Below are 10446 nucleotides of genomic sequence, written 5' to 3'. Positions count from 1 at the left end.
GTGAAAATGACTATACCACCCAAAGCCATCTACAGATTCAATGCAATCCATATCAAACTACCAATGGCATTTTTCACAGAACTAGAACAAAAAAATTCACAAGCTGTATGGAAACACAAAAGACCCCGAAGAGCCAAAGCAACCTTGAGAAAGAAAAACAGAGCTGGAGAAATCAAGCTCCCTGACTTCAGACTATACTACAAAGCTACAATAATCAATGCTGTATGGTACTGGCACAAAAACAGAAATATAGATCAATGGAACAGGATAGAAAGCCCAGAGATAACCCCATGCACATATGGTCACATTATCTTTGATAAAGGAGGCAAAAATATACAGTGGAGAAAAGACAGCCTCTTCAATAAGTGGCACTGGGAAAAGTGGACAGCTACATGTAAAAGAATGAAATTAGAACACTCCCTAACACCATACACAAAAATAAACTCAAAATGGATTAAGGACCTAAATGTAAGGCCAGACACTATCAAATTCTTAGAGGTAAACATAGGCAGAACACTCTATGACATAAATCACAGCAAGATCCTTTTTGACCCACCTCCTAGAGAAATGGAAATAAAAACAAAAATAAACAAATGGGACCTAATGAAACTTCAAAGCTTTTGCACAGCAAAGGAAACCATAAACCAAATGAAAAGACAACCCTCAGAATGGGAGAAAATATTTGCAAATGTAGCAACTGACAAAGGATTAATCTCCAAAATTTATAAGCAGCTCATGCAGCTCAATATCAAAAAAAACAAAAAATCCTATCCAAAAATGGGCAAAAGACCTAAATAGACATTTCTCCAAAGATATACAGATTGCCAACAAGCACATGAAAGGTTACTCAACGACACTAATCATTAGAGAAATGCAAATGAAAACTACAATGAGGTATCACCTCACACCAGTCAGATAGGCCATCATCAAAAAATCTACAAACAATAAATGCTGGAGAGGGTGTGGAGAAAAGTGAACCCTGTTGCACTGTTGGTGGAAATGTAAATTGATACAGCCACTATGGAGAACAGTATGGAGGTTCCTTAAAAAACTAAAAATAGAACTACCATACGACCCAGCAATCTCACTACTGGGCATATAGCCTGAGAAAACCATAATTCAAAAAGAGTCATGTACCACAATGTTCATTGCAGCTCTATTTACAGTAGCCAGGACATGGAAGCAACCTAAGTGTGCATCAACAGATGAATGGATAAAGAAGATGTGGCACATATATACAATGGAATATTACTCAGCCATAAAAAGAAATGAAATTGAGTTATTTGTAGTGAGGTGAATGGACCTAGAGTCTGTCATACAGAGTGAAGTAAGTCAGAAAGAGAGAAACAAAAACCGTATGCTAACACATACAGAATCTAAGTGGAATCTAGATTCCATGGAATCTATATATGGAATCTAAAAAAAAAAAAAAAAGGGTCATTAAGAACCTAGGGGCAAGATGGGAATAAAGTCTCAGACCTACTAGAGAATGGACTTGAGGATACGGGGAGGGGGAAGGATATGCTGGGACAAAGTGAGAATGGCATGGACATATATACACTACCAACCATAAAATAGATAGGTAGTGGGAAGCAGCCACATAGCACACGGAGACCAGCTCCGTGCTTTGTGACCACCTAGAGGGGTGGGATAGGGAGGGTGGGAGGGAGGGAGTCACAAGAGGGAAGAGATATGGCAATATATGTATATGTATAACTGATTCACTTTGTTATAAAGGAGAAACTAACACACTATTGTAAAGCAATTATACTCCAATAAAGATGTTTAAAAAAAAAAAGTACAAACCTTACTACCTAAAAAGCCATTCTTACAGAAAAAAAAAAGTCTGTAAACTCCTGGTTGAGATGAAAGAGACTGATCATTGACCATTTTTGTATACCTGTACGTAAAAAGGAAAGCAAATTGCTATTGTATGTTTAGATACATTTATACAAAGTCATGATATTTGACCATTTAAAAAAAAATAAATGATGATTTAGTGGCAAAAAGAGAGAATGTATTGAAAAACTCTTACATAACAATAATAGGTAAATAAACCTCAAAACTGGATAAGAATATTAGCAAGTAATACATTAAAGTAGAACTACAATGACCAATATAGATAAAATGTTACTCCCTTATCAGGAGCAGAATATTAGAAAATTTTTAAAAATCACATTTTTTTCATGTATTATGTTAAAATTTTTTTAAGTTCCAGGTATTCAATGTGTTCTAGGATATAGAAAAATGCACATGTTCTAAGCAGTAATACTAATAGACAATACTTCCAAATTGACTAGTATGTACCAGGAAATGTTTTATATGTATAGAGAGATTTATATATATATATATATATATATATATATTTATATTTATAGACATACATATCAGCTAAAATAAATATAAATAAATACATATCTAGATATTTACCTATCCATCTATCTATATAAAAAATCATTGTCTGGTTTCTAGTAATCACTTTGGAAGTATTGTGTGTATGTATATAGAATATATATATATATATCTTTTTAATAAACTTATAAGACAAGCACTCACTTTAGCCCCTGTTTGCAAATGATAAAATCAAGTCACAGAGAGGTTAAATAACTTGCCAAGATCACACAACTACCAAATAGTCTTTTACATTCCCACCAACAGTGTGCAAAGTGTTCCAATTTCTCCACAACCTTACCAACACTTACCTTTTGTTTTTTTGTTTTTTTGATAATAGGCATCCTACCAGTTATGAGGTGATATCTCATTGTGGTTTTGATTTGCATTTCCCTGATGATTAGTGATTTTGACCACCTAGTCATATAATTGTTGGCCACTTGTGTGTCTTTGGAGAAACGGCTAATTGATTCCTTAGACCTTTTTAAAATTGGATTGATTTCGGGTTTTTTGTTCTGTGTGTGTTTTGTTTTGTTTTTTGCTATTTAGCTGTAGGAATTCCTTATGCATTTTGGATATTTACCACTTGTCAGATATATAATTTGCAAATACTTCCTCCCATCCCATAGGTAACTCTTTATTCTGATTATTTCCTTTTCTGAGCAAAAGCTTTTGAATTTGATATAGTCCCTCTTGCCTATTTCTTTTTTATTTTGCTTTTGGTTTCCTATCAATGAAATCATTGCCGAAACCAATATCATAATGATTTCCCCCTGTGTTTTCTTCTAAGGTTTTTACAATTTCAGATCTTATGCTTAAGTATTTAATCAATTTTGAGTTGATTTTTGTGTATGGTGTAAGATAGGGATCCAGTTTCATTCTTTTGCCTGTGGATATGTAGTTTACCAGCACTATTTGTTGAAGAGACTATCCTTTTCCCATTGTGTATTCTTGGCACCCTTACTGAAGATAAGCTGACCATTTAAGCGTATTTCTGGGCTGCAGTCTGCTCCACTGGTCTATTTGTCTGTGTTCATGCCAGTTCCATACTTATTTTGATTACTGTAGCTTTGTAATATAGTTTGAAATAAGGAAGTATAATGCCCCCAGCTTTATCTTTTTTTTCTCAAGATCACTTTGGCTATTCTGAGTGTTCTGTGGTTCAATATGAACTTTATGACTTTTTTTTTCTATTTCTGTAAAATATGCCATTGAGATTCTGCAAAATATGTCATTTTGATGGAACAGCACTCAATCTGTGAATCACTTTGGGTAAGTATACACATACAACTGAATATCGATCAGTCGTAAAAGAGAAGGAAGTCACATCATTTGCAGCAACACGGATGGATCTGGAAGACATTATGCTAAGTGAAATAAATAAGTCTTAGAAGGATAGATACTGCTTGATTCCTCTGGTATGAGGCATCTAAAAGTCAAACATATAGAAGCAAACAATAGAATGGTGGTTGCCAGGTGGTGAAGGGAGGAGGATATGGAGAGGTTTTGTCCACTGGCTATAAAGTTACAGTTACACAAGATGAGTAAGTTCTAAAGTACCAATAGTTAAAGTAAGGTACTGTGCATTAAAAATTTGTCAAGCGGTTAGATCTCATGTTAAGTGTTTTTACCATAAAACAAATAAAGATAAAACCAAAGAACATGGGCAAACTTTTGGAGTTGATGGATATGTTTATTACCTTGATTGTGGTGATGGTAGCACTGATGTATGCATATGTCCAAACTCATCAAATTGTATGCATTAATTATATGCAGTTTTTGTATACCAATTATACCTCAATACAGCTGAAAAAAAGTAAGTATGTATACATATACAAAGCATAGGAAAAACAATTAAGAGATTAAACATGAAATTAATGATTGTAAATACCTCTGGAGGTATCATGTGGAGAGTGGAAAGAAACTTTCACATTTTTCATTATCTGCTTCTTTTGTATGAATTCTATTACAAATAAAATGTTTTCATAAATAAACTATGATACTTAAAAAGTATATTTCAAGACATTCATGCTGCTTATTTCATGGAGCTCTTTCTTTAGAAACGAGCCAGATAATTCAGTGGAGTTATCTCTTGCTTACACAGGCTAGTTGAAAAAACTAGAGAATACAAAACTACATATATTCACAAGAGCCTAATTTTGGAGTTTGAGATCAAGTTCAGGGAGAAAACACTCATTGCCATTCTAATTCAGATACCTCATATAACACATTAAACAATTTAGGTAATTCTTGCAAAATACCTGAAGATTGAAGTAGCTTTTCCCAAAATGTGCTTTTCCTATTTAAACTGAATTAAATCCCAACATCTTTTTTTCCTGAATTGGTCAGAATAATGCCTGAATTGTCTTTACTGAACTTTGATTAGCTTCCATTTGCTTTTGATTTCTGCCTGCAAGAAGTGTGATAATTCCTTCTGTTTATACCCTGAGCCTTATTCCACAGTCTGCCAGAACAGAAAGAAATGTTAATCACTTCTCCCTCCAAGCCCAAAATAGAATACCTAACCTACAGGAACTGATCTTTACCTCTAAACAACAAATTAATTCTCTCACATCTTTTCTCCCAAGACATATACCTTAACATTGCGCCTCCCGAACTCTTTGTGGTTTTACAAAAAAATCACTGAACTCCTAGACCAGATGGAGCTCAGGAGTAAGGAAGTAACTATTTAAATCTGTTCTCAAAGCACTCATCCTTGATCTGCTTCTGAGCTTGTGCTCTGATGCACATATATTATTTTCTTAAAGATAAAAACAGGAAAAACTTGCTCTCGACTCTTCTTCCATTGACACTCCAAAGTCAGTTTATTTTGCTTGGTATAAAATATCTTACACAGAGAGCTGGGCTCCTCAATTAAGCTTAGCTTTAAGGTCTCTCAAAACAACCCCTCGGTTCAGGTGAGCAAAGAATCTGGAGCCAGTGCTCTTTGAACTAGCATCTTGACTCTGACAGTGAACATCCATAACAAAACTGCTTGTGAAGTCAAATAAATATACGTCTGTGTCCTCAGCTTAGAGAAGGGAGCATAACAAGATCAGGTAATGAGAGGAGAGGTGCTAGAGGCAGGCTGCCCGGGTTTGAATCCTGGTTCCCTCCTTTTCTACCTGTTTGATTTTAGGGAGGTACCTAACACTCTCTTTTCTCAACTGTAAGATGAGGATTAAAAAAGAGCACCTACTGCACAGCTGTGTTGTGGGGCTTCAATGAGATGATCTATGTGAAGCTTTCAGAAGCGCGTGCCTGATACTCAATGACCATTGGCTCTCAGGATCGGTATCTTGGTATTAGCATTTAAGTCCTTCATGCAAAGATTTGTAAAACAGGACTGTTACGGGCTGAATTGTACTCCCTCAAATTTTATATGTTGGCAGTCCCAACCCCCAGTACCTCAGATAGATACTGATAGATAAGGTTTTTATAGAGGTTATTAAGGTTAAATGAGGTCTTAAGGGTAGGGCCCTAATCCAACATGACTGATGTCCTCATAAGAAGAGAAAGAGACAGAGAGAAGGCTATGTGAGGACACAGCAAGAAGGTGGCTGCTTGCAAGAGAAGGAGAGAGGCCTCAGGAGAAATCAAACCTGTTGACACTATGATCTTGAGCTTCAAGCCTCCAGAACTGTGAGAAAATAAACATTTGTTATTTAAGCCATCCAGCGTGGTATTGTGTTATGACAGCCTTAGCAAACTAAAACAAAGACACATGTGCCAGTTGACTTCTAGCCTTCCCATACCTACATTCTTTGCCAAAATACAGTCCCTATTTTCATGTTCTTACCATCTAATGAAGAGAAAGGAACAGAAAGAAAAATGACATTATGGGCTGGTAGAGGCAGAAAAGAGCAAATAGCGTTAGGTATTTTAGCCATTTAAGAAAAACATTAATAACTAAGCAAGAGAAACCCAAGGCTTAGACACTGAATGATTCATGGAAAATAAAAAAGCTGATTTAATATCATGCTGGCATTGTTTTTACTTCACAAATTGTAGTCTTTTATAATTTAAAGACCACAGTAACCTTTACCAATGTATTTGTACTTGACTACCTTTATTTACCATCCCTTTTGTATCAGGGCTTACAAAAAATTTTAGTAGGCTATAAAATTCTAGGTTAAAATCATTTTCCTTTATTATTTCAAAAATACTCTATTGTTGTACAACAATATGAATGTCATTAATGTCACTGAACTGCACATTTAAAAATGGTTTTAAAATAGTAAATTTTATGTTATGTATATTTCATCACAAAAAATTATTCTGTTGTCTTCTAGTATCTAGTGTTGTTTTGAGAAATCTGATACCAATCTTTTTATTTTCTCTTTGCAGATAATTTTTGTCTTATTCTTTTTTGTTTGTTTTTTAATCTCTGTGGCAGGACTGACTTTCTCTGCCTCTGTGAAAACATTTGGAATTTTTTATTTTTGATATTCTCAAATGTTCTATAATGTGCCTAGTTGTGGCTTACTGTTATGTAATTTGTTTTTTCAACATGAAATCTTCTATCTTTCTTTAATTCTGCAAAATTTATCTCTATTGCTTCAAATATTCTTGGCACTTCTACATATATCTTTCATACTTAATAGGTCCTTAACATATTCTCCAGTTTATCTTTTCTTGCTAAATCTGGACAAATTCTTCAACCTTATCTTCCAGCTCACTAATTCACTCTTTAGCTAACTCCATTCTTTTATTGTTCCTCTGTTGTGTCCTTTATTTCAACTATTATATTTTCTTATCTACTATTTCTACGTGCTTTTTTATAGCTTCTCATTCTTTGACAATCCTACTATCTTCCCCATTTCTGTACAAATACTTATCTTCCTTAGTGTAAATTATTGTTAACTCCATCACAATTGGTAAATATTGTCCAGCTTATTTTCTCTCTTTTAAGGATGTTGTTCCTTTCCAGATGTCCAATTACTGCAGCTTATAAGCTCACGTTTTCTGTGAAGTTTAGCTACCCTGTCCAGTAGCATATGTTGGGGAAGGGCCATGTCCCCTGCCTTCTTCAGTTCTGTTGAGCCTAAGCAGAGGAGAAGGGAAAAGTCTCAAGGCAGAGTACCCACCATACCACAGAGTAACTACTGACGACACGCTCTGTTGCCACAGCTCCTGGCAACTCGCCCAGTCAGCATTTACTTTAAAACTCTTCGGAAGAAGCAATGTTAGGAGCAGAAAGGCTAGGTTATAATCCACAAGCCCTTGGGGGTTAAGGAGAGGGGAAGGGTAGAGGAGTGAATGCCTGAGAACAACTGATCAGTAGCACCTATTTTCATCAGAGTTTCAGTTCAGCAGGACATGTGCACTGATGCTACACTAGGGCAGCTACAGATCTTACTGCTGCATTCTGCTCTGATGGGGCAGGCAACAATTTTCCCAATTCCATAAGCAGGGAAGGCAAGAACAGAATTTTAAACATTTTCTTCTAACCTGTTCCCACTATTGCCCCAGTGGTCTGTCTCTCAGGACACACCCACCCACCCCTTCCCAACACATACCAACTCAAGATGGTCTTCAGTCACCCCTACAGTTTTCTGTTTTGAAGTTGGTTCCTGAAATCCATGTTTTACTCTCACACTTGTTTTTTCTAGGTTGATTTCCATGGGGAAGTGGTGACAGTCAGCAACCCTAGCTAGTTTACTCTCTTAGCAGAAATCAAAATTTGTGTATTCTAACTCCACATTTAAAATAATGACATACCTAAAATATGCATTTGTTCATACTTAGCATAAACATACCTCAAGATTAAAATGTGTATATGCTTATGCATACATATATTACATAAACGGCGTGCTAAATTCAGTGTATATGTGCTAGTGCCTCGTTCTTTCAATATAAATATCTTCACTAACCGGGGAGTACTTCTAGGTTTTTCTTCCCAAAAGCAAGAAAATTGAACCCCAATATAATAATAGACAATTACATCTAAATAGAATTGTACAGATTCACAGAGAAGTCAATAACGTGTTCAAGAGGCACAACTCTCCATCCCTATAAAAATGATAAGAAAGTGGCTATTTGCATATTGCAAGCAAATGAAGGGAGATTGTAATGAGTCAAAACAGGATGGGATAAGGAAGGAACCCATAGGGGCTTTAAATGAGAAAGTAAAAGTGCAAGCCTATGCAAATTCCAGCAATTTAAAGATATTCTAGAGGTCACTCTTCATTGACAAGGTAAATGTAACTTAAAGAATCAAACAATGCATACTGTGTATGGAGTATATGAATAAGAGGTAATAATAAAATCCATTTCTTTAATAAGTTTTACAGATCAATCAAGCAAACCAACTATAAAATGATAATCTTTAAACTTTTAAAATTCCTAAAGTTATTCGATTTGGCTTACAGATGAGGCTCTTGATTATCTTACCACATTGCAGAAGGCTGATTATTTTTAATTAATTTATTGTCTCTTCATTAACCTTAGAGGAGAACTTACACCTGGTAAAAAAGGAAACATTTCCTATCCTTTTAGGCCTGTACATCAAACAACATGTTGTTTTGTTTTCTGCTCCAACCACTGCGACCTTCTATCCTGAGAATAGAAAACTAACACTATCCACATCCCTCCTCAGTCACAATGAGAGATTAGTTTAAGATAGAAAAACCTCATCTTGCTCCTTTTTAGCCAAGAGGGGGAAAAATGAATATTAATTACAAGCTCTAGACAATTTATTATTACATGAATGAGACAAATTTATAAAAACATCCTTCCAAAACTATGAGTAGGAGCTCCTATTGCTGCCATAACAAATTACCACAAACTGGGTGGTTCAAGACAACAGAAATTTATTCTCTCACAGGTCTGGTGGTCAGAAATCAGAAGTCCAACTGTTGGCAGAGCCCTGCTCCCTCCCAAGGCTATGAAGAAGGATTCTGATTTTGCCTCTCCCAACATCTGGTCGTCCCTGGTGCTCTTTGGCCTATAGCAGCGTAACCCCAATCTCTACCTCTGTCTTCACGTTTTTGTGTCTCTTTTTGTCCTCTCTTCTTAAGGACACCAGCCATTGGGTCAGCACCCACCCTCAACTAGTAAGACCTGATTTCAACTGATTGTATCTACACAGAACCCGTTTCCAAAAAGGTCACAGGTACCAGTGTTGAGGACTTGAACATAACTTTTTTTTGGCTTAAACAAACAGGACATTTATTATCTCATATAACAGTAAGTCCCTACGTAGGGCCAACTTCAGACTTGCTTGACTCACTAGCTCAGTAATATCAGCAAGGGGCTAGGTTGTGTTCATATCTATGATCTGTCATTCATATATTGTTTCATCTTCACACTAGTTCTCCTCCTGGTCATAATTGGCTGCCAACAGAGAATGGAAAACTCTGCCTTGCTTTCATATTAGGAGAGAGGGAGAGGGACAGGTTGATGAATGAATAGAGGAGCAAGGCAAGAGAGCTGGCTCTCTCAAACATGAAATATAAATTCTTCTATTTAATTTGGGCCAGTTTAGGCCACCTGTCCACACTGTGATCAAGAAAAGAGTCACCAGGTGAGTGCCATGCACTCATTTGATGGATCAAAATTTATACCCAGAGTTGGTAGGGAGTTAAGCATCTCTTGAGTCACAAGGGCTACATAGGAGAAGATTAATAGGTGAACAGAATTGGATTTTCTTTAGGAAGGAGGAAGAATGGACTGAATGCTGAGTAGCCAGCTGACAGAGTCCCCTACAAAACCATTTTATTTTATGCCATTTCTCTATCCCTATGATGTTCCTGGTGGTTCCAGTAATTTTTGTAGTATCTTTGTAGAACATATATTTTGGGAGGATACAATTAAGTCTACTATACTATGAAATAATTTAGCTTACTCTACTAACCAGGGGACTAAACTAGAATCATGACTTACTTTTCCCTGTGATCAGTTACATTGCCCAATTACTTCTATCATCAAGCCACAAAAGTCTAACATTCTACATCCTCAATTTGTCCTCAGTGTATCTTCTCAACTCCCACAGTTGTTAGTTTTTGTGGTTTTTTTAGCTGTTATTTTAATTCAAATCTTCATCAATATTTTTGG

The sequence above is a fragment of the Tursiops truncatus genome, chromosome 6 (assembly GCF_011762595.2).
Source record: "Tursiops truncatus isolate mTurTru1 chromosome 6, mTurTru1.mat.Y, whole genome shotgun sequence".
Taxonomy (NCBI): Eukaryota; Metazoa; Chordata; class Mammalia; order Artiodactyla; family Delphinidae; genus Tursiops; species Tursiops truncatus.
The sequence above is the reverse complement of the archived record's forward strand: the minus strand, read 5'-3'. Positions refer to the sequence as shown.